The sequence below is a fragment of the Scyliorhinus canicula genome, chromosome 20, assembly GCF_902713615.1.
Source record: "Scyliorhinus canicula chromosome 20, sScyCan1.1, whole genome shotgun sequence".
In the NCBI taxonomy this organism is placed as follows: Eukaryota; Metazoa; Chordata; class Chondrichthyes; order Carcharhiniformes; family Scyliorhinidae; genus Scyliorhinus; species Scyliorhinus canicula.
This window is the reverse complement of record NC_052165.1, coordinates 41,373,219-41,399,290: the sequence shown is the minus strand read 5'-3', so window position 1 is coordinate 41,399,290 and position 26,072 is coordinate 41,373,219.

Sequence of the window (26,072 nt, the reverse complement as noted above, 5' to 3'; positions counted from 1 at the left end):
AGAATGGGATAAACCAACCACCATCTATTATTATAATTGGGGTGTAGACAAAGGGCAGCTCAATAACAAAGAATGGAAAAATATAATGAAAAGACACCCAGATTCCAGAACAACATCCAATTCAATGAAATTTACCTGCAGCAACAGAGACTACCACTCCTCTGTGGAGTGAAAACAAGATATAGAAGGGGTCTAGGGCCTCCAGACTACTTAAGCCTATGAACTCAGAGACTTGAGGGAGGGACATGTGTGGTGGTAATGACGTAAATATATGGGGTAAACTGGGATAACTTGTCAAGACGTTGGATTAAAAACTTGGCAAGAGGTGTAGAATAAAGGTCTAACACATAAAGGAACAATGTGGGACTGAGTACATTGCCATGCACATAGTGATGTAAGAGAACACGTGACCTGCACCCAGGGTTCAGTGTTATGTTGGACAGAGCTGTGTGTAGAAGCAAGCATGGAGACAGCTCCTAGCTTTCAACCCTTTACTGTACCTATGTATATAGTTTCTACTGTAATATTTTGATAATTCCATTATTTTTTAGGATCATTCCTTAACCACTATTAAAAAGTTCAGTTTGAATTTGTGGTTGTTGGAATGTTTTACGGGAAGGCAAAAGAAGATAAAGAAATAATATTATTTTACTGTATTATGACAAGGTTCCTTTGAGTCCTTAGCTGAAGCAGCTCTCTGTGTCTTAATGACCACAATACAATTAGGTATTTTTTAAATCAGTTTGAAGAAATGACTAAAAGCAGCCTGAACTTAGGATGACACTTTGTTTCAATAAACCATGTATTGCTTCAATTGATCTGTGCTGACGGGAAATCTTTATTTTCTGATATTATGACAGGAAGTTGTTTTAACAGTTGATATTAATAACTTTAGGGTAGAATTTTCTGCCCCCACAGTGTGTTTTGTGGTTGTGGAGGTGGCCCACTATTTGCCGCCAGTGGGATCATCTGCTGTCAACAGAGTTCTCTGTTTTTCACACTCCGCTGTGCCAGGGAACCCATGGCAGGGGATTTATATCAGCGGAACCAGAACATCCCACCGGCAGGAATGGCTGGAAAATCCATCCCTAGGTTCTGAGGAGCCCTGGGGAAAGGGGCTGAATAACTTGTCTTTAGTCCATCTGCATGGCTCCAGTTGCAAAGGTGGAGTGACATGAGATGAATTGCATCTTGTGGCCAGGAGGAGGAGTAAATTTGGACAATCTCCAAAAAAGGAAGGAGCAATGCGAGACTGAGGAATAAAAGTTGAGAAATTGTAGCTCTTCTTGGGGGTAAATTTGGACAATCTCCAAAAAAGGAAGGAGCAATGCGAGACTGAGAAATAAAAGTTGAGAAATTGTAGCCCTTCTTGGCACACTGGTAACCACAGTGTTACCATGGTTTCTGAGGTATGACTCTTCTGCACACCGTTCAACGTCACTTCAAAGACAGAAAAGAGAGAGGCATTGGCTGTGCTGGCAATATCGAGAATTCCTAGGATCTTGAGAGATGAGAACCTTCTATGTTTTCTTCATTGCTTGTTGTTAAGTACATGCAAAACCTTGCTGAATAAATTTTACTTGATTCGTAAACACTAGTTATCCGTACCTTGTAGGTCAAGCTCAACTGAGGATCCCAGTGTTAGAAATTTTAAATTTGGACCATACCACGTTTTTTAATTAGAAGACTCTTCTACCTTCAAATCCTACACTGTAAAGTAGCAGTTAATAAATACTTACCATTGAGCTACCTAAGATTACAAATACCTTAATAGAATCTAACGGACATTGCCTAACACTTTACAACAAAGATCGTGAAAGGTGCTGCAGAAATGTACGTTTTTGATGCTGTTTGAGCAGTTGCCATTGAGTGCTGTGATTTGTTTTATCTGAGTAGGATTCTTGAGCAGTGGACAATAATTTCAGTCCGTTTGACCCATGAATGAACAGGAAGAACGCAGGCAGATTTAGAGATATCATCATAGATACCGTAGAATTTACAGTGCAGAAGGAGGCTATTCGGCCCATCAGATCTGCACCGGCCGTTGGAAAAAGCATCCCACTTAAGCCCACACCTCTACCCAATCTCCATAATCCAGTTACCCAACCTAACCTTTTGGACACTAAGGGGCAATTTAGCCCGGCCAATCCACCGAGCCTGCCCTTCTTTGGTCTGTGGGAGGAAACCAGAACACCCGGAGGAAACCCACGCAGACACGGGGAGAAAGTGCAAACTTCACACAGACAGTAACCCGAGGCCGGAATTGAACCTGGGACCCTGGAGCTGTGAGGCAGTAGTGCTAACCACTGTGCCTCCGTGCTGCCCTTATTGCCTGACATGCTTCGGCATTCGAAAAGAAACAGAATGCAAATCGTTGGCTTATTTTACTTCCCAATTAACCTCAGTAACTCATTTGTAAAATGTAATAGAACTCCCCATGGTGACAGTAGTGGAGTCATGTTCAAGTGATAATTGATTACTGCTATGCTGCTTGTCTGAAATGTATCAATTCTTCATTATAATTAAGGGACTCTTCATGATGTGCCCAGGCCTTTTTAAATTTGGGACTGCGTCCCACCCACACAGTGAGGAAAATTCTGAATTGTGTCAGTGAATGTTGAAGTTACTGTCATGTTCTGTAGTCTGGCCGATATGAATTTTGCACTACAGAACATCTAGTTTAAATAATTTATTAAGAAAAACTGCATGGTGAAGATAATTGGAATAAATAAATAAGAAACTACTAACACTAACTATTATAGAGCTACTGCAAAATGTATCTATCCACCAACACGACTTATTCCCAATTCCCCCAGACACAGAGCTGCATAGTACACTTACATTGCCACACTGCCACCTGCTGGTCGGATGTCCTGTACAATACTATATACAAAATTGCTTCATGCATATCATCACAGTTGCATCCAATGGAAATTCCTTCTTTTGCGCAGCAAGAAGCCTCAGCAGTTCCACAGAGGAACCCCCAGGCTTATATTCAAAGAGCTGTTTTATTCTTTATGCAACTTCCTGTTCTACAATTAAAACCTAATACCACGGCCCACTGTACCCATGCCACAATATAAATGAGGGCTGTTTAATTTATTCTCAAGATAGCCTTTATATCCATCACTAAAGTGGCCCAGGATCCAGGTCCTGGCAGGTGTGGACTAATCATTTTCTCTGTCAATCCATCTGCCTCCACTCTATCCACCCCCAGTACACCCTCAGGCACTCTTTACTCCGCCATGCTGTTCCCCTCCCCCCATTCGCCTGCTCTACCTCACCCACACCATCTCCCTTCCCCTCCCATCTCCCTTTCCCTCCCCTTTTCCCTCCCTCATCCAAAAAGCAGGTTAAGATAGGACACAGCAGAAATGCAGTGGGATTAGTGGTAGTAACTCACTAGCCTCAATTTAACTCCCCTCATTGCCTAGTTTCCCCAGGCATGACAATTAAAACTGCACCCTTATTTCCATGAACAGGAGTGGGCACTTGCCGGAAAGTTATGACTTTATGATTTAGCATCTCGCTTAAATTAAAGTGTCTCATTATAATTGCTTTGCCTTTGCTACAGGTTTCCCTGGAGTTTCTACATCCTGCCACAATATAAGTGCAGTCAGGGAATCTTGAATCCTTTGCTGTTTCTTTCAGAAGGAGGCCAGTAGGATAATCATGACTGTTTTAACTCTTTGAAAAAGCTCCTCATCCCACTCCCCTGATCTTCCACAAAGCCTTGAAAATTTACTCCTGCAAGTATTTATTCAATTTCCTTACGAAAGGTGCTTTGTAAGTTGAATCTGTCTCCACCACCCTCTTGGGCAGTATGCTGCAGCTCATCATAAATTACTGAGGAAAAAAATGTTCTCTTCATCTCCCCTCTGTTTACTGGCCCTACTGCACTGAAAGTAGTTTCCTCTTATCTCTTCTATCAAAACTTTTTATGATTTTAAACTCTCTATTAAACTCCCCTCTCTGCTCTGAACAGAATAATCCAGCTTCTCCAGCCTCCCCAAATAACTCAAGTCCTTCTGCCATGGTAACATTCTAGTATATCACTTCTGTACCCTCTGTAAGATCTTGGCACACTTCCGAAAGTCTGGTGCCCAGAGTTGGGCTCCAATAGAGGTTAACCAAATGTTTGATAAATTACTGCCTTGTTTTGTAATGTTTACCTTTATTTATAAAGCAAGGGGCCTGGATTCTTCGTTTCTGTGACTAAGTGTTAACGACAACGGAGAATCCGTGGACTTCTAAGACAGAAAAATCGGCGCCTCACCTGCACCGACAACATTACCGGTGAGGGGCTAGCACCAGCGCCGAGTGGAACACCTTTGAATCTCATGCGAAACGGTGCGGAATTCGCCGGGTCCGTGATGGACACTCACAGGGCTGACAAGCTGCAGCCATGCATAAACATACACCCCCCCCCCCCCCCCCCCCCCCCCCACCACACACACACATTTATCGAATCCGAAAAGATGGGACAGGTTGTGCTGGAGCGCCCATACAGCTGATGCGTCAGCTGGGGCCAGAGGGCACCCAGGGGAGAGCAGAGGGGTGGGTGGGGGGAGGTTCCACAGGACCACCTATACAACCCAGGGCATCAGGCTTAAAGCGGGCTGTTCGTGGCATGCGCAACCGCATGACTGCCTTGCCAGCTGCGGTAATGCTGTTGCCTACCCGTCCACCCCGACCCCATAGCCCACCTCCTGGCCACCCCCCACTACTCCCCCCCCCCCCCCCCCCCCCCCCCCCCGCCCTGACAGAAGCACAACTGTCAGCGAAGTATGGCGGTGTTGGATGCTGTCCGTACTCTCTCTCTCTCAGCAGCCACCACGCCAGGTTCACGATTTCTGAGAGCATACTTAGACCGCGCCGTCGGGAACTCAGCCCATCGGTGGCATGAGAACCGGGGGGTGAGCCCACTAATGATATGCAAACGGCGTTTAACGTACACGCTGCGTGCATCACATTCTCGCCATTTTCACGAGGTTACGGAGCATCGCGATTTGGCATCAAACCGGCGCCTGCCACGATTTTGCCGTCGGAAGCTATTCTCCGCCCAATCGCACGCCCCAATTTCGGTGTCGGCTAATGGAGAATCCCGCCCAGGGATTCTGTACATCATTTTAACAGCCCAGTCATGTCCAAAGATTTGTGTGCATATTCGGCCAGGTATCTCTCTGTTACGATACCCCCTTTCAAATCGCATCATTTAGCTTATATTGTCTCTTCTCATTATTCCCAACAAAATGAATCACCTCACACTTCTTGGTGTTAAACCAGATCTCCTGTGTGGCTACCCATTTCTCCTTGGCCATGTTCTACTGAAGCCTAGTGCTATCTGTAGTAGAAGGGGCTGTTAAATATAGGGTAGTCAAAGACAAATTTCCACTTCTGCATGGACAATAAGGTTCTATTCCATTGTATTAATGTGGGACTGAGTACAGTACCACCCACACAGTGATAGACACATTTTTCTATTCATTTATGGGATGTGGGTATCACTGGCTAGCCCAGAATTAATTACACATCCTGAGGGCCAGAGATGTGCTAAGACCTGGAGATGGAGTATCTCCACGTTTGTACCATTTATTGTATGCCTGTGTATAGTTACAAGTGACAAATAAAGATGTTCTGTTAACACACAGAAGAAACAACTTCTTTCATCGGCACCTTCCGTAACCAACATTATCCTCCTGAAAATTAGGCTTTCCAATTGAGCCCAGGAGATTCATATGTCAAAACATCCTTTCCTTCAACTACTGGCATTTCTCCCTTTAATATTCATCCTACTCTTCTCTCTATTTCTTTATCTTTCTGAAGGAGGTAGGAGGAGTGACCAAAAGCTTGGTCAAAAAGGTGAGTTTTCAGAAGGACGTGTGTATCGCAAAACCGGATCGGCTCCTCTTCAGGCATGAAGCCCAACCTTCCCTATTTTGCAACATTTATACAGCCATTGCTGGGAGACTGAGTAAATTAGATTGCTGGTTGATGTACTCTAGACGCAGTTTAATGGCTATTAAACAATACCTAATAGTGAGTGAGTTCATTAGAGAGGTCTTGTAATAGCCCTTGGGATTGGTTACAGCACTTAGTGCTTCTCAATCTTGATTCACTTGAAGCAGTAATCAGCAGTAAGTCACGCAAATGTGCTCTGGGATGCCATGAGCTTGTGAAAGGTGCTATCTAAATGCAGAGTTCCTTTTTTCACATAATTCCACATCACACAGCTGCAAGGGTCGGTTCCAGGCAAGTGCACTTGCTGGATGCAAGATTATGTTTGTGTAACGTTAATTTGTTTTGACGTGAATTATCTCATTGCATACCCAAACATTTAAATAGCTCAAATTTGTTCATGTTTAGAATTAATGCTTTGAATTGTCTACTCTGAACAAACACCAACAGTGAAAAATAAATGAGTAAATTCCAGAGATACTGAAGCTGTACCGTTGCCTTCAGTGCGGAGTTTAAACAGCCCCGTCTTGTTATTATTAAGATGTTGGTTGACTGATAGCTTTAATTATCAGTAGTCAGAGGTCAGTGGAAGAGACCAACAGCAGGCGACGTGCCGGAATAAAATATCAGATTGCTTCAAACACTCTAGGTGGCTCTGCCATATATTCATGTGATTGGAGCGCAGGCTCTGACTGATCTAATGTAATCATGGGTCAGCTGTTAAAATGCACAACTTCTCAGAATTTCCAGTGGTCCATTTGCCCACGAGAGGTGTTCATCCCCAGGTTATGATGCTTTTGGAAAGAACAAGCGCAGACTCGATGGGCTGAAGGGCGACTCTCTGTGTTCTACCGTTCCATCATTCTGGCAGTTGGCCCATGAATATTTCTGTTTAAAACTGGGTTAAAATTCCATTTGTCCGCAGATGCTTTCCCAATTATGAACATGATCATTAGGGTTATCGAAAGGTCACAGGCCTAAAACATTGACTCTGTTTTTCTCTCTCCACAGACACGGCCAGGTCTGCTGAGTATTTTGGTGTTTTTTTTTGTTTTTTGCATTAATGGAGGTTGTTAAACCAGCGGTGACACAAGAAGCCAGAATTTTCACGGGGCTTCAGGGACCATGGCGGGATTCTCGGGTCTCCGACTCTGAAAGCGTGTTCGACGATAGGCCGGAGAATCCACGTTAGCAGCTAAATCGGGGGCGCCGCCGCTTTTGCGATGCTCCGCCACCTCCAAAAGGGTGTCCTCTAGGAGCACGCAGCACACCATCGGGACAACATCAGGACATTACCTGGGGCTCTCCCCCCGACGCTCCACCCCCGATAACCGAGTTCCCGACGGCGTCAGTTGTGTATTTATATTCGGGAGCACAGCGTGGCGGCCCCGGACTATGCCTAGCGCCGGCACAGTCGAGGGGGAGACGGAGTAGCCCACCACCAGACGGAGGATCGGTGGCCGTTTTGAGCCTTAGCTGTTTTGAGGTTAAAACACCACCGTTCCCACGCCGGCGTCAGTACTTAGTCTCCAAATCGGAGAATCCAGCCCCGTGGATTTGAAAACAAGGATGGGAATTCTAAAATGGAGGTTAATAGCCCTTTATATTAAGTTTATTGAAGTTTTCCAAAGCTGCAGCAGTATTCCCAAACATAATCGTTGAAATGTTAAAGCTGATAGAGTCAGTAAACCAAAGATAGTTTGAAGGGATTTGTATTTCTCCTAGTAAAGATTAGAAATGTGGGCGGGATTCTCCGCCGGTGGGATTCTCTGTTTTGCCGGCACCCGGGGTTTCCCGACGGCGTGGGGTTGTCCCACAATGGGAAACCCCATTAACTGGCCGGCGTAACGGAGAATCCCGCCGGCGGGTCAATGCAGGAAAGTGGCACCACGGGGCGGAGAGTCCAGCCCAAGGTACAGATTCAGGTGTGCTTAAATTAATGTTTCTGAGCCTGGAATGTACTTATTGCTGGATTAATGTTGTACAAAGGGTGTTTGTATGTTCCAACTGTGACCAAGATAGCTGCAGCGTGAAGAATAAATATAGTTGCTTAGCAACTCGAGGCCCTCGCAAAAAAAAAATCCTTTTGTTCTTTAGTTTTACCTGGAAGCTACAACAGTTGGGAACAGGCAGCTAGAGAGGAAATCTCTCACAGCTTTGTAGAAGAAAAGCTATGCAATGGAGTAATGGTTAAGAAAGCCAGTGCCAGAAATTTAAAGGACAGCTACTTAAGGAAACTAGAGAAATGAAGAGGAGTTGCCAGGGAGCCTGAAGTTAAAGGAACAAAGAGAAACCAGGAACAGAAATGAAATGAAATGAAAATCCCTTATTGTCACGAGTAGGCTTCAATGAAGTTACTGTGAAAAGTCCCTAGTCGCCACATTCCGGCGCCTGTCCGGGGAGGCTGGTACGGGAATCGAACCGTGCTGCTGGCCTGCTTTAAAAGCCAGAGCTTTAGCTGAGTGAGCTAAACCAGCCCCAGGTATCCAACAGGATACTGTTCATTTTAAGTTGCAGAACTGTAAAGGACTGTGGACCAATCTGTGGCTGGATATCAGAATTTGTATGTGTAAAAGCAGTTAAGGCACAGAAAGAGATTGGAGTAAAACCGCGAGTGGAGTCACTGGAAGAGGTGGAGGAGGAGCTTTTCCTTTGAAACACATGGAGTGGATCACAGAATGTAAACCGCTAATGGAAGGCATGATGAAAACAGGGGCTGGTTCAGCACAGGGCTAAATCGCTGGCATTGAAAGCAAACCAAGGCAGGCCAGCAGCACGGTTCATTTCCCGTACTAGCCTCCCCGAACAGGAATGTGGCGACTAGGGGCTTTTCACAGTAACTTCATTTGAAGCCTACTTGTGACAATAAGCAATTTTAATTTTTCATGATTATGAGAGGAAGATTTTAAGGAATGTTTGGGAGTGGAGTTTGGAAATTCTCACATGAAAACCATCTCCGGGTTCTGAAGAAGAAATTCACAAACGCTCACTTGGTTTCCGAGTGGAGTGTATATTTGACGACAGCCAATCAGTGACTCTGTGTGTCAATGAGACTATTGCAGCTTCAAATGCACTTTATCATCCACGTTAATCTTAATATCTGTGTGTAATTGTTAAGGTAAAGGGGGAGCAAAATGGTGTTGTATTATAATCCATTTTTTCCATGTTTGGTAAATCTTTTGTTTGTTGTTAAAACTAATTAGCAGTTCTGTGATTCTGTTCCTCCACATTCACTAAAAACAAAACCGTCTTTTGAGGCAGGGTTCGATTCTGGGATCTTCCCACCCAGCATAACATCAGCTGGGATCGTAACAATAGCAAAAGTATAACAGGAATAAACTGTGAAACCAAGGCCAGGATTCTCCGCTATCCGGCAGGGCGGGCTGGACTGGCGCCGAGGAGTGGCTTCAACCACTCCGGCGTCGGGCCGGCCGGAAGGTACAGACTCCTCCGCACCTTCAGGGGCAAGGCCGGTGCCGGCAGGGTTGGTGCCTGGTCAACTGGTCGACACCAAAACACACTCAAACCCTCGACACCAAAACACACTCAAACCCTCGACACCAAAACACACTCAAACCCTCGACACCAAAACGCACTCAAACCCTCGACACCAAAACACACTCAAACCCTCGACACCAAAACGCACTCAAACCCTCGACACCAAAACACACTCAAACCCTCGACACCAAAACACACTCAAACCATCACCACCAGAACACACTCAAGGATCGACACCAAAACACACTCAAACCCTCGAAACCAAAACACACTCAATCCATCACCACCAAAACACACTCAAACCCTCGAAACCAAAACACACTCAATCCATCACCACCAAAACACACTCAAACTCTCTACACAAAAACACACTCAAACCATCAATACCAAAACACACACAAACCCTCGACACCAAAACACACCCAAACCATCGACACCAAAACACACTCAAACCATCGACACCAAAACACACTCAAACCCACAACACCAAAACACACTAAAACGCTAACACACTCAAACCCTCAACACCAAAACACACTCAAACCCTAACAAATTCAAACCCTCAACATCAAAACACACTCAAACCTGACTCGAAATCTCACTCAAACCCTCGACACCAAAAACACTCAAACCCAACAGCAAAACACACTCAAACCCAACACGAAAACACACTCAAACCCTCGACACCAAAACACACTCAAACCCTCGACACCAAAACACACTCAAATCCTCTACACCAAAACACGCTCAAACCATCAATACCAAAACACACTCAAACCCTCGACACCAAAACACACTCAAACCCTCAACACCAAAACACACTCAAGGATCGTCACCAAAACACACTCAAACCCTCAACACCAAAACACACTCAAGGATCGACACCAAAACACACTCAAACCCAACACCAAAACACACTCAAACCCAACACCAAAACACACTCAAACCCTCGACACCAAAACACACTCAAACCCTCGACACCAGAACACACTCAATCCTTCAACACCAAAACACACTCAAATCCTCGACACCAAAACACACTCAAACCATCAATACCAAAACACACTCAAACCCTCAACACCAAAACACACTCAAGGATCGACACCAAAACACACTCAAACCCTCGACACCAAAACACACTGAAACCCTAACACACTCAAACCCTCAACACCAAAACACACTCAAGGATCAACACCAAAACACATTCAAACCCTCGACACCAAAACACACTCAAACCCTCAACACCAAAACACACTCAAACCCTCGACACCAAAACACACTCAAACCCACAACACCAAAACACACCCAATCCATCAACACCAAAACACACTCAAACCATCGACACCAAAACACACTCAAACCCTCAACACCAAAACACACTTAAACCATCAACATCAAAACACACTCAAACTATCAACACCAAAACACACTCAAACCCTTGACACCAAAACACACTAAAACCCTAGCACACTCAAACCCTCGACACCAAAACACACTCAAACCATCAATACCAAAACACTCTCAAACCCTCGACACCAAAACACACCCAAACCATCGACACCAAAACACACTTAAACCCGGCACCAAATCTCACTCAAACCCGACACCAAAACACACTCAAGGATTGATACCAAAACACACTCAAACACTCGACACCAAAACACACTCAAACCCTTGACACCAAAACACACTCCAAGCAATGACACCAAAACACACTCAAACCCTCGACACCAAAACACATTCAAACCCTCGACACCAAAACACACTCCAAGCAATGACACCAAAACACACTCCAAGCAATGACACCAAGCAATGCTGCTGTGACCAAGATTTGCTGTACAATGCAGGTTTTGATTTTCTAACATAGTCCAAATTTGAGAATTTAATGGCCACAATGCCCTGGTGTTAGCATAATATTAGACATAACGTGTGTTGGAAAATAAGCGCTGAAAATTAGAAAGCAAGAAATGAAGAGGTTCATGAGGAGTGTTGTGATCTCAATTTCCTGCACTGCATTAGGAGATGCCGGTCAGCCCTGGGAATTTAGCTCTCAGTACAATATTAGCCATGATGAACGATGCCAATTACTGGACTGGCTTCTTGGACATTGTGATTAGCAGACACATTAGGGAGACATGATCTTGGTTTACACCCTGGGAATAAAGGAATCCATTTGAAGCTTGTGTGATTCCCCAGAGCCTAACTTGTTGCAATACCTGCACATACAGTTCTGTGAGGATGGAGGCTATAATCACCAGAATACACGCTGAAGAATTTCAGTGATTGTTCTCCTTATTAATGTGTAATTTAATTGCAATGTGAATCCATTATAGCTACAAGCACAGAACATTTCTTCATGTTTCATTGTTTACTGACTGTATTCAATAAGTTGCAAGAACAAGGGCAGGAAAACTTTATTCACCATATTTATTTTCTAATTATCCAGTAACAATTGTGTCGTCCCTATTCAGGCCTCTGTAAAATGTAATTATAATGGCGTAGAACAAAAATCAAATAAAGACATTGGGCACGACCTAACGAAAAGGTTTCTAAGTGTCATTTGTGGCTAGTTTTGCTGTGAGTTTCCTGTTATCTCTATCAGTGAGTTCCCCACTGCTATCTAACCACACTTAGTCATTATTTTGGGCCCTGGGCAGTTTCTCCCCAGTCATGCTCACACTTTGAATTATTCTCATCACTGGGGAGCAGAACTCACCGGCCAGACCGGCTCCTCGAGATCGGGACGCCATTTTGAAAAGGTGCCCCTATCTTAAGAGGGCTTGCGGGTCCCGCACACCTCCCACCCATGGACAATATCACCCCCAACACACATGGGCATCATCCCATACTCCCCCAAGTGATGGCACTCTACAAGGGGGTCACTGCAGGCACTCCTTTTTAGGTCTCGCACCCCTTTTCGCCCCCCCCCTCCCTCCATGACACCCACCTTCCAGCACCCTCACTTTTCACCATCCCAGCCTTCCAGAGGCCCCTTCATATCCGCTCTGCAACCACCCACCCTTCGTACAATCCTCCCGCCCCCCCCCCCACCCTACTTTTCTGGGCATGGCTCCCCCAGGTCCTGAATCTTGGCAGTGCCACACCATCACCCAGGCACTGCCACCCTGGCATCCTGGCAGTGCTCTTGCTGGCTTTGCAGCGCCACCCAGCACCTTGGCACTGCCAGGGTGACAGTGCCAAGGTGCCTGCTTTCCAGGGGGAGAGCCAGGTGGCCACCCAGCCCTGTCCCGGTCCACCCAAGAGGCTCTGATGGCCTGGTAGACACCCCCTCCCCCGGGTGTCTTTCTGCCTGGTCCACATTTGTGTAGGCCAATACTGACTGCGCCAAACTGGGGCTCCCTGGGGAGGCCGTGAGATGCCGGGAGCCCGGTAGATCCCGGGTGAGCATGCCTAAGAGGGTTTAAGACTGAGTCAGGCTCCTGAGTTTTGGTGCTGCAGGCGGGAGCCTGATCATGATATCTCATGAGATCTGGATAGATCCCGCAAGGCGTTCTGGCTGCCGGGAAGCCTACGGGAGACTGCTTCCAGCATCTACCGGCTGCACCACGCTTCCATTCAGGCGCGTTACAGCCAGTAGATCGCGCTCATAATTTATTTAATTTATTAAGGCATTGCAAAGACAGAAGACAAATCATTAATGTTGGTCATTCAACATTCCAGCAAAGCAAGGAAGAGTTAACAACTCCAGCAAAGAGTTAAGGCAATAGCCAAACTGGTTAAAATCCAGATTTGCAATTTGTGACCTGCCCATATCCAGTCCGTTCAATCTCATCTCATGTTTATAATTATAATGTGGCCTTGAATGTGCCCCTCTGTATTGTCTTCTTGAAACTGCAAGCTGCCTCTGTGTTCAGTAGGGAGCCCCAGGAACGTTATTCAGAAGCCATGTGCTGCTGCCAGCCTGCTCTTCTTAGAGGCAGACTGTCCCTCCTGAAGTGAAGCCATGGCTGCTATTTAACTTATGACAAAGCGAATGCCAGGGCTGAGAGAGGGCTCCAGAGAGGTGGGTACAATGCTGGAGGCATTAGTGGAGGATGGGGGGGGGGGAAGGACGATAGATGCCATGGTTCTGCAGATGGCCAGGGAACCCTCATGGACTACCCTCAGAAGGGAGTGGGAGCACAGAATATGGGTGTCATCGCCAATTATTGTGTATCCTAGCTTTAGTGACATTGGCTGAGGGATATCTATTGGCCAGGTCAGCAGAGGTACCTTCCCTGCTCTTATTCAAAATATGGCTGAAGGTCTTTTATACCTATCTGAGGCGGTGGATGAGGCTTTGGTTTATTGATAGACAGCACCTTCATCGGTGCTTCAGAGCTGCATTAGGAATGTTAGTCTAGGCTTCCGGTGGCGCGTGCAAGCAGAGCGGTCGCACTGGAGAGGGGCTCCCGCCGATCGGCGGCATTTCGGCATTTTCCGGGGTTTCGCCAGTCGCGATTTCTTCGTCCGTTAGGGTCTGAGGGACGGGCGCCGGGTTGGGCAGGTTTGGTGGGGACCCCCGTGATTGGAGGAGCAGGGGCATCGAGCCCGAAACAAGCGGCAGGGTAGGAGCGTGGCCTGAGGTGAGGCCTGAATCCAGCACAGATGTGGAGGGGAAGCAGCGCACACCGGGTGCCCCCCCCCCCCCCCCCCCACTGAAAATGCATGTTTGGGATGTTTGAAGTCGGGTCCCAGGAGAAGAGATGTTTTGAACTTTGATTTTTGAAAAAAAACATTTTATTTTTTTTAAAGACGTTAGAAAAAAACAATTTTAATTTACTTTTTCATTTTTTAAATTTATTTTATTATTTACCTTGAGATTGAAGAAAGAAGGAGTAAAATATTAAGTGGTTGAGAGATGTCAAAAACAGCTGTGAAGAAGGGAAGAAACGCAGTCTCGCCGCCAAAGGAGAGGACCAGTAAAAACGCTGACAAGGTGATGGATGCCGGACCGCGTAGTGGGGTCGCACTATTACAGTGGAAAGGATGATCGAGGTGATGGCTGTGGAGCTGGAGAAGCAGTTTGCGAGGCACGTGGAGACGTTGAGGAAGGAAATGGCGGTTACACTGAGATCATTGGTGGAGGAGGCAATCGGCCCGGTGAGGATGGATGTGGCAAAGACATCGGGCGAGGTGAGAGAACAAAGTGAAAAGATGAAGGAAGTGAAGGAGGCCATGTCGCAGCACAGTGACCAGCTCACCTCGATGGGAGATGAACTACAGAGGGTGGTGGAGGTCAACAGAGGACTCCGAGCAAAGCTCCGAACTGCTCAAGGCGGCAAAATCTGAGAATTGTGGGCTTACCTGAAGGGGCAGAGGGCTCAAGGCCAACTGAGTACTTTGCTTAGATGTTGGCGGAGTTGATGGGGGAGGGTGAAGACCCCTCCAGGTATGAACTGAACCGAGCTCATCGGTCGTTAAGGCCGAAACCCAAAGTAAATTAGCCGCCGAGAGAAGTAATTATCTGCTTCCATAAATACCACACAGGGCCGGCCCAAAGCACCGGCAACTCGGGCAGTCGCCCAGGGCGCCATGTGCTAGGGGGCGCCAGAGACTCGGGTCCCGCGCATGCGCAGTTGGACCGGTGCCAACCAGCGCATGCACGGTGGCCACCCTCCCCCAGGGCGGCGCCCTCCCGCCCCTCCCGACCCCCCCTCGGCCCCACTCCTCGGGCCCGCCCCCCCAGCCTCGCCCCCCCCCCCGCCTCGCCCCCTCCCCCCCCCCGCCTCGGCTCGGCCCCCCCCCCGCCTCGGCCCCCGGCCCCCCCCCCCCCCCCCGAAGGGCGCCGAAGTTCAGCTTGCCCGGGGCGCCAGCAACCCTAGGGCCGGCGCTGATACCACATGAAGGAGAAAGTGTTAAACTGGGTGAAGCAGAAGCGGGAGGTGCAGTGGGATAGTGCTAGAGTTCAGATTTACCATGACTTGACGGTGGAGTTGGCAAAGAGATGAGCGGCGTTCAGCCGAGTGAAGGCGGCACTGCACAACAAGGGACAGCGAATCGGTATGGTATACCCAGCAAAGCTGAGGGTGATGTAAAACGCCAAAGTTTTTATTTCGAAACGGTGGAGGCAGCTGAGGCGTTCATGACGGCAGGAATGTGAGTCTGGGTTAAGTGTTCAAGTCTGTGCTGTGCATCATGAACCCGCAATTTTCCATCTCAGAGTAGCGTGTTACCCACTGGGCCACACTAAACTGCGGGCGGGATTCTCCGGCCACGTCCGCCCGGTGACCAGAGAATCCCGCCCGAGGTCAATGGACCTCTCCATTGTTTGCGTCTCACCTGTGGTGTTCTTGCGACGGGCAGGGTGGAAGAATCCAGCCTACATAAAATCATGAAGGAATGAAGACATTGATATGACCATCAATTCACAAGACACGTGGTTGGAAGTGAACAGTAGTTTTAATAGTCTTACAATAGAGCCTGCCTGCGACGAGATGAACTGGCAGCAGGCTCACAACTGCAGATCTTTATACTTCCAGTTAGTGGGAGGAGCAATGGGCGGAACCATGGGCGGAGCCAAGGGTGGAGCCCAGTACAAACTCCTCATCTCCCCCTATGGACAGAACCATGCAACTGCTTGTATACCGAGCTTACATAGACACAACACATACCATATAACAGTGTGAATTACGAGGAATGTGATTCACCACATTCACCCCCTGTAAAAAAATTAAGTCCAGCGGGGGTGATGTGTCTACAAATTACAAATTGAATCGATCCGGCGGCCGAGTCATCCTCTGAGATCGATGAAGCACCGGGGTTGCAGCCTCTTCTGGTGGCTGGGTGGTGGCGGTCGGTAAGGGAACCATGGCGGACTCTGCGGGTGATTCGGTCAGAGCTTCATATCCAACTGGTTCGACTGGTGACGGGGAGCGCCGGAAACCCAAAGGCGCGTGGGCACGGAGCACGGGCAGCGAACCTGCAGGTGTGGGGGAGCCGGACGCGGGGGGTTGGGAGGGGTATAGTGCGAGGGGTACCTCAGCGGAGGTAATATCGGAGTTGGATCCTGCAGGTTCCAGGTCCCGGAGGGAAACAGAGTCCTGACGGTCGTCAGGGTACTCGATGAACGCGTAGTGTGGGTTTGAATGGAGTAGGAGCACTCTCTCTACGAGTGGGTCAGTTTTGTTGGTCCGGACGTGCTTCCGGAGGAGAACCGGGCCAGGTGTCTTCAACCATGCTGGGAGTGAAACCCCCGTAGTAGTGCCCCTGGAAAAAGCAAATAGCCGCTCGTGAGGGGTGTGATTGGTGGCTGTACATAGGAGGGACCTAATAGCATGGAGCGCGTCAGGGAGGACCTCCTGCCAATGGGAGCTCGGGAACTTCCTGGACCGGAGGTTCAGTAGGACGGTCTTCCAGACCATCGCGTTCTCCCTCTCCACCTGCCCGTTCCCCCTGGGGTTGTAGCTGGTAGTCCTGCTCGAGGCTATGCCCTTGTCGAGCAGGTACTGACGCAGCTCGTCGCTCATAAAGGACGAGCTCCTGTCGCTGTGACCATAGCTGGGGAAACCAAATAGGGTGAAGATGCTGTGCAGGGCTCTAATGACTGTGTGGGTCATATCGGGGCACGGGATAACAAAGGGGAAGCGGGAGAACTCGTCTATTACTTTCAGGAAGTACACATTCCTATTGGTTGAGGGGAGTGGCCCTTTGAAATCAATGCTTAGGCGTTCAAAGGGCCGGGAGGCCTTGACCAGGTGGGCCCTTTCTGGTCTATGGGAGTTCGGTTTGCACTCCGCACAAATCGGGCAATCCCTGGTGATGGCTTTTACCTCCTCGGTGGAGAAAGGTAGATTTTGGGCTTTATCGTAGTGGGCGAGCCGGGTGACCCCCGGGTGGCAGAGGTCATTGTGGATAGCTTTCAGTCGGTCGTCTTGCGCGCTGGTGCACGTGCCGCGGGACAGGGCATCTGGGGGCTCGTTGAGCTTCCATGATATCGTACTTGTAGGTGGAGAGTTCGATCCTCCACCGTAGGATCTTTGTGAGTTGTCAAACATAAAGGCAACCGATCTTTGGTCGGTGATGATGGTGAACCTCCTACCTGCGAGGTAGTGCCTCCAGTGACGTATAGCTTCCACGATGGCTTGTGCTTCCTTTTCGACCGAGGAGTGTCGAAGTTCCAAAGCAGAGAGGGTTCGGGAGAAGAAGGCGACTGGACTCCCTGCCTGGTTTAGTCTGGCTGCGAGATCGACCTCTGAGGCATCGCTCTCCACCTGAAAGGGGACGGATTCATCCACCGCCCACATGGCCGCTTTGGCGATGTCCTCCTGGATACGAGTGAAGGCCTGACGAGCCTTATCCGATAGAGGAAAGAGTGTGGCCTTAAATAGTGGGCGGGCTTTGTCCGCATACTGAGGGACCCACTGGGCATAATAAGAGAAAAATCCCAGGCACCTTTTGAGGGCCCTGGGACTATGAGGGAGAAGGAGTTGTAAGAGCCAAGGCTAGCCTGGTCGTGCGGAAAACGCATTTCTCCGTGTTATACGTGAGATTGAGTTTCTGGGCAGTCTGGAGAAATTGATGGAGGTTAGCGTCGTGGTCCTGCTGATCATGGCCGCAGATGGTGACGTTGTCCAAGTACGGAAACGTGGGCCGCAGCCCGCACTGGTCCACCATTCGGTCCATTGCTCGTTGGAACACCGAGACCCCATTCGTGACGCCAAAGGGAACCGGAGGAAGTGGAAGAGGCGGCCATCAGCCTCGAACGCCGTGTAGTGGCGGTCCTCCGGGCGGATTGGGAGCTTGTGGTATGCAGACTTCAGATCCACCGTGGAGAAGACTTTATAATGGGCGATCTGATTCACCATGTCTGAAATCCTGGGGAGGGGGTACGCATCGAGGAGCGTGAACCGTTTAATGGTTTGGCTATAGTCCACTACCATTCGGAATTTTTCCCCGAGCTTGACGACCACCACCTGAGCTCTCCAGGGGCTGTTACTGGCCTCTATGATCCCCTCACGTAGAAGCCTATGGACCTCAGTTCTGATAAACACCCTGTCCTGCAGGCTGTATCGCCTGCTGCGAGTGGCTATGGGTTTGCAGTCCGGAGTGAGATTGGCAAAGGGTGGAGGGGGGTCGATTTTTAGCGTAGCGAGGCTGCAGATAGTGAGTGGGGGCAATGGCCCGCCGAAGCTGAGTGAGGCTTTTGAGGTTGCACTGGAAGTCGAGTCCCAGTAAGAGTGGGGCGCAGAGTTCAGGGAGCACGTATAGCTGAAAGTTAGCATAGCTAGTGACCTGGATCGTTAGGGTCGCGTCGGTGCGCCCTTGGAGGTGAACGGAGTGTGAGCCCGAAGCGAGGGAGATAGTTTGCTGTGCAGGGAAAATAAGGAGCGAACAGCGTCTTACCAGATCTGGGTGTACGAATCTCTCGGTGCTCCCAGAGTCAAAGAGGCACGGCGTCCTGTACCCGTTGATTTTAACGGTCATCATTGAGTTGCGGAGGTGCTTTGGACGCGACTGGTCCATCGTGACCGCGCTGAGTTGCGGGTAGTCGGCGGCTCGATCAGCTGTGCTGGAGTGGCCCCATGATGACTGCCCTCTGAGTTCGTAGTCGTCGAGGTGAGTTTCAGAGTTTGAAGGGGATGGATTGCCAAGATGGCCACCCCCATAAGTCACTCATGTCGGGTGGGGGCCGAGTCGGCATACAGGCTGCAGCATTTCGGGGCCTGTGAGTTTTGGAAGCGAGTACTTTGGGCTGCGGGAGAGTTTGGAGAGGGGGATTTCTTCACCAGGCAGACCTGGGCATAGTGTCCTTTGCGACTGCAGCTGCTGCAGGTCGCATTGCGGGCCGGACAGTACTGCCATGGGTGCTGGGGCTGTCTGAAAAAATGGCACACTGGGGCTGCGTAGTGGGTGGGTGGCCGCGCGGCGCAGGCCTGGGGCAGTCACTGGTTGGGGGCCCAGGATGGGGTTGCTTGGTCCGCAGGGAATGAGATGAGGCTGCGGAACGAGACCTCCATGGTGGTAGCCAATTCTACTGTGTCCTCTAAATTCTGGGCCCCTTTTTCAAGTAACTGCTGGCGCACATAGTTTGACCTGAGCCCTGCCACGTACACATCTCTGACGGCGAGCTCCATGTGCTGTTCGGCTGATACAGCTTGGTAATTACAGTCCCGAGCTAAAGTCTAAATCCCGCAGGAATTCATCCAACGACTCCGCGGGGTGCTGGCAGCGGGTCATAAAAATGTGGTGCGCATAGAGCTCATTGATGGGCCTCACGTACATTCGATCTAGCATGACTAGGGCCTCCGTATACGAGGTAATACTGTTAAGTTGAGTAGATATACAGTGGCTCACCCTTGCGTGCAGTAGACTGAGTTTCTGCTCCTCTGTAGTTTCTGATGTGCTTGATTCAGCCAGGTAGGCCTTGAAACATCGGGGCCAGTGTTGAAAAATTTATTTCGCCTCTGCAGCCTGCGGGTCGAGTTCTAGTCGATCAGGTTTGAGGGCTGATTCCATAGTCGTTTTCTTCAAGTTTCCTAAGACTATTAAATTGATGTGACCATCAATTCACAAGACACGTGGTTGGAAGTGAACAGTGGTTTTAATAGTCTTACAATAGAGCCTGCCTGCGACGAGATGAACTGGCAGCAAGCTCACAACTGCAGATCTTTATACTTCCAGTTAGTGGGAGGAGCTATGGGCGGAACCATGGGCGGAGCCAAGGGTGGAGCCCAGTACAAACTCCTCATCTCCCCCTATGGGCAGAACCGCGCAACTGCTCGTATACCGAGCTTACATAGACACAACACATACCATATAACAACAATGTGAATTATGAGGAATGTGATTCACCACAGACATGATAGAGAATGAGTAAGAATAGCTGGGAGAATGGGAGAATAAAAAAGAGGAGTGTGTAAACAGTGTGTGATGCAGAGAGAAATTACGCCAATTATATCAATAGAAACAGTCAATGACATTAAAACAAAACTACTAATCAAAGCTTTAAATACAAAGAAAATGAAAAACAATGAGATCCATTAAAAAATAATTAAATTCATAAAATTGAAGTGGGATTATTTCAGCTCCCACTGTGCCTTCAATGCTGACAGTTCACTCAATCAATGTTTTCTTACCTGTAGATACATTGCCTTTAGTGTTTTAACTTCCATAAAGATTAGGTTTTAACTCTTGTGTTTAAAACCTGCTGGCAGGGAGTCTTTCAGACAACATGCAATTTAGTAATCAGTTCTAGTTCTTCGTGTAAAAATTGTGTTATTACTTATCATCGTTTAAATCTTAAATGAGATTCAAACCATTTGTCAGTAAAACAGCAGTAAAATCCAGAGTGCAGCAATATTACCCCATCCCAAGATTCCTGTGGGCAATTAAGAATCAATCCACAGTGTAGGACTGGAGGGAACCCACCTGTCAGCTTTGGGGAAGGTCCGTTGGATCACAAGCCAATCAGGCAGTTAGGGGGCCAATGAAAAGCCTTCCCCCAAAATCAAGACCCGCCCCCAGGGGCGGATGATCCCTCCGACTGAGAGCTGCCAGCAAATTAGAGTGACAGCTCTTCTACTCAGCAGCTTCATTGGGAAGGTGCTGACAATCACTGGAGGTCCCAGATCATGAAGAGATTTAGGCCGCCAGTCAGTGATAGCAGAAGGGCTGACCATGGGCCTTCCTGCGCATAGACTTAATCGGGGTGGAGACAGGAAGGTGGTGGGGTTCCCACCACAAACCTCACACCCAATTCAATGCCCACTGGCAAACATCCCAGTGGAGAGGGCAGTCATAGAAATACAGACCAGATTTGTTTCTGTAAAAGGATATCGGTAAACGATTTGGGTTTTTAAAACAACCTTGGATGTCTCTGATGCACAATCAATGGAAACGAAACGTAGATGAAGTCCGAACAATAGGCTTTAATTCGCAAGAAGTGGAGAAGAGTGGCTGGCTGCCGGGGAACACCTCGTAGGCGGAGCTACCTTCCTCTCAGACAATCGGCTGAGAGGCGCACGATACCTGGGCCAATGGGCAGCGAGTCCTCTGCACTAATGGCACCTCACACTCCCAGGTACCGTAATACCCCTAGTCATACTACCACATTCACCCCTGTTGAGAAAGGAACCGGGGGGGGGGGGGGGGGGGGGGAAATGCGGACATGAAGGGGGGGGGGTGTCCCGTGAGTATGTTAGAGACTGGTAGTATGACTAGAGATGTTAGATTGTACCATTTCATTGATGGCTGCCCGCTTGCCCGCAACTATTTACAAAATACAGAACACAGTAACTATGTACAGTTTGGGAAATGGGGAGAAAAAAATAGAGAACAAGCAAAAATAAGAGTCCATCAGCAGTTCACATGGATTTGATCAGCCGATCGGGTGCCTTGGATGTCCTGTGCAACCTGCGGAGCTGTGCCGGCAACGTTGGAGTGGTGGTCGTCCGTGACTCCGGGAGCGATGATCCTGTTCTTGTGGTTGCGTCCGTACCCCTAATCGGAGCTAGCGGGGACCAGGCCGGGGGAGGGTCATCCTGTCCACTAGGCAGCGTGTGTGAAGGTGTCGGTGGGGCCGGGGGTGCGCGCCTGCCGGGGGAAGTTGGGGGGGGCTGGCGCCGGGGGTGGTGGCTGAGATCCGGCGGGTGCCAGGTCCCGTAGGGAGCCGGTGTCCTGTCGGCCGTCGGCATACTCCACATACGCATACTGCGGGTTCGCGTGGAGTAGCTGGACTTTTTCGACCAACGGGTCCGACTTGTGCACCCGCACGTGTTTCCGGAGCAGGATGGGCTCGGGGATGGCCAGCCAGGTCGGGAGCGGGGTCCCTGAGGAAGACTTCCTGGGAAAAACAAGAAGGCGTTCGTGAGGCGTTTGGTTAGTGGATGTACAGAGAAGTGACCGGATTGAGTGGAGGGCATCTGGGAGGACCTCTTGCCAGTGGGAAACTGGGAGATTTCTGGACCGCAGGGCCAGCAGGACGGTCTTCCAGACCGTACCGTTCTCCCTCTTGACCTGTCCGTTACCCCTGGGGTTGTAACTGGTCATCCTGCTGGAGGCGATGCCCTTGCTAAGCAGGAATTGACGCAGCTCATGACTCATAAAGGAGGACCCCCTATCGCTATGAATGTAAGCGGGGAATCCGAACAGGGAGAAAATGGTGTGTAGGGCTTTAATGAGGGTGGTTGTGGTCATGTCAGGGCAGGGGATGGCGAACGGGAAGTGGGAGTACTCGTCAATCACGTTGAGGAAGTACGTGTTGTGGTTGTTGGAGGGGAGGGGACCTTTGAAGTCCATGCTGAGACGTTCAAAGGGGCGGGAAGCCTTTATCAGATGCGCTTTGGGGCGGTAGAAGTGCGGTTTGCACTCCGCGCAGATGTGGCATTCCCACGTCACTGACCTGACTTCCTCGATGGAGTAGGGCAGGTTGCGGGTCTTTATAAAGTGGAAAAAGCGGGTGACCCCCGGGTGGCAGAGGTCTGCGTGGAGGGTTCGAAGGCGGTCCACTTGTGCGTTGGCACAGGTGCCGCGGGACAGGGCATCGGGAGGCTTGAGCTTCCCAGGACAATACAATATGTCGTAGTTGTAGGTGGACAGTTCGATCCTCCACCGGAAGATCTTGTCGTTCTTTATCTTGCCCCTCTGTGCGTTGTCGAACATGAAGGCCACTGACCGTTGGTCTGTGAGGAGGGTGAACCTCCTGCCGGCCAGATAGTGTCTCCAATGTCGCACAACTTCTACTATGGCCTGTGGTTGCTTTTCGACCGAGGAGTGGCAGATTTCGGAAGCATGGAGGGTACGGGAGAAGAAGGCCACGGGTCTGCCCGCTTGGTTGAGGGTGGCTGCAAGAGCTACATCAGACGCGTCGCTCTCGACTTGGAAGGGGAGCGACTCGTCGATAGCTCGGATCGTTGCCTTGGCAATGTCTGCTTTGATGCAGCTAAAGGCCTGGCGGGCCTCCATCGACAGGGGGAATGTGGCTGATTGGATGAGGGGACGGGCTTTGTCGGCGTAATTGGGGACCCACTGGGCATAATATGAAAAGAAGCCCAAACAGCACTTGAGGGCTTTGAGGGAGTGGGGGAGGGGGAGGTCCATCAGGGGGTGCATGCGTTCCGGGTCGGGGCCTATTAGTCCTTTACGCACTATGTAGCCGAGGATGGCTAGACGGTCGGTGCTAAACACGCATTTGTCCTTGTTCTAGGTCAGATTCAGGAGTTTTGCGGTACGGAGGAATTTGTGGAGAATGGTGTCGTGGGCCTGCTGATCGTGGCCGCAGATGGCGACGTTATCGAGATACGGGAAGGTTGCCCGTAATCCGTATTGGTCGACCATTCGGTCCATCTCTCGTTGGAAGACCGACACCCCGTTTGTGACACCGAAGGAAACCCTTAAAAAGTGGGAGAGTTGCCCATCCGCTTCGAACGCAGTGTACTTTCGGTCACTCGCGCGGATTGGGAGCTGGTGGTAGGCGGACTTAAGGTCCACCGTGGAGAAGACTTTGTACTGCGCGATCCTGTTGACCAGGTTGGAGATACGTGGGAGAGGATACGCGTCCAGCTGCGTAAACTTGTTGATGGTCTGACTGTAATCTATGACCATCCTATTCTTCTCCCCGGTCTTTACCACCAGCACTTGTGCTCGCCAGGGGCTGTTGCTAGCCTCGATGACCCCTTCCTTTAGAAGCCGTTGGACTTCGGACCTGATGAAGGTCCAGTCCTGGGCACTGGGTGATGGGTTTGCAATCCGGGGCGAGGTTTGCAAACAAGGACGGGGGGTCGACCTTGAGGGACGCGAGGCTGCAGACAGTAAGGGGGGCATAGGGCCGCCGAATTTGAATGTTAAGTCCTGGAGGTTGCACTGGAAGTCTAACCCCAGGAGTGCTGCCGCGCAGAGGTGAGGGAGGATGAATAGCTTGTAGTTTTTAAACTCCCTCCCCTGGATCATGAGGTCCGCTATGCAGCACCCCGCAATCTGTACCGAGTGCGAACCGGAGGCCAGAGCGATTTTTTGTTTGACCGGGTAAACAGGAAGAGCGCAGCGTCTTACCGTGGCGGGGTGGACAAAACTCTCTGTGCTCCCGGAGTCCAGCAGGCAGCTTGTCTCGTGGCCGTTGAGGAGGATCTTCGTGGTCGCTTAGGATAGGGTACGAGGTCGCGACTGGTCCAATGTGACTGAGGCGAGTCGTGGCAGAAAATCTGAGTCGTCATCAGGCAGAGAGTAGTCACCTGCGGGGTCCACAGTGCCGATCCAAGATGGAGGCACCCGTCGGCCACACATGGTGGGGGGTGGACAAAATGGCGGCGCCCATTCCCCGCACGTGGAGTCGGGGGTCCAGAATGGCGGTGCCCGGGGATCGCACGTGGCAGTGGGGGGTGGGCAGCCAGGTCCGCGGGCCGCATGGGGCCCCTGAGGAGAGTAGGGAGGGAGGACCCGCGGTCGCTGCTCAGGACCGCAGCGACTGCTTTAGATTGGCAGACAGCCACAAAGTGGCCCTTCTTGCCGCATCCCTTGCAGGTTGCGGAGCGGGCCGGGCAGCGCTGACGGGGGTGCTTTGCCTGGCCGCAGAAATAGCAGCGGGGCCCCGTGGGTTTTTTGGGGCGCCCTGCGGCGCAGGCCTGGGGGGGTCCGAGTCCGTGGGGGTGAGGGAGGTCGCGTTCCACGCTGCCCAGGGGGCTGCCACGCAGTCGGGGGCATACACGCGAGCGTTCCGATTTGCAGGAGGAGGCGAGGGCCCGTGCCACCGTGAGGCTTAAAGTCTCTCTCTCTAACAGTCTTTGGCGGATCTGCGAGGACTGCATACCTGCAACGAAGGCGTCTCTGATCAGAAGTTCGGTATGCTCAGCAGCAGACACCTGTGGGCAGCCGCAGTTCCTCACCAGCACAAGGAGGGCACGGTAAAATTCATCCAGAGACTCACCAGGTATATGCTGCCTCGTGGCCAGTAAGTGCCGAGCGTAGACTTGGTTCACCGGTCGTATGAAATGTCCTTTAAGTAAGTCCATAGCCGCGTCATAGTCTGTCGTGTCCTCTATGAGTGTGTACACGGCGGTGCCGACGCACGAGTGGAGGATGTGCAATTTCTGTTCCCTCGTCGGGACGTTTTCGGCTGTGCTCAGGTAACTATTGAAGCAAGCCAGCCAGTGTTTAAATGCTGCTGTTGCATTTGCTGCGTGGGGGCTGAGTCGAAGACACTCCAGCTTGATGCAAAGCTCCATCCTTTAAAATCTTGCGAATTAAATTGATGCGCAATCAATGGACACGTAACGTAGATTAAGTCCGAATGATAGGCTTTAATTCGCAAGAAGTGGACCCGGCAGCAGACGTGCAGAAGAATGACTGGCTGCCGGGGAACATGGGTTCTTATACCCCGCCTCGTAGGTGGAGATACCTTCCTCTCAGCCAACACGATACCTGGGCCAATGGGCAGCGAGTCCTCTGCACCAATGGCAGCTCACACTCCCAGGTACCGTAATACCCCTAGTCATACTACCACAGTCTCATAGTTATTTTATGCTGCTTGATTTCTTGGTATCAGTTCAGGTTTTGACTTGCGATTGTGAGATTGGATCTCACGATCGTGAGTAACTGGGTCAGGGGCGGAGTTTGAATCTTGTTCTGTGCGGGTTGTTGCCTAATGGGCTCTCATAACCTCAGCAAACACACAACATTTT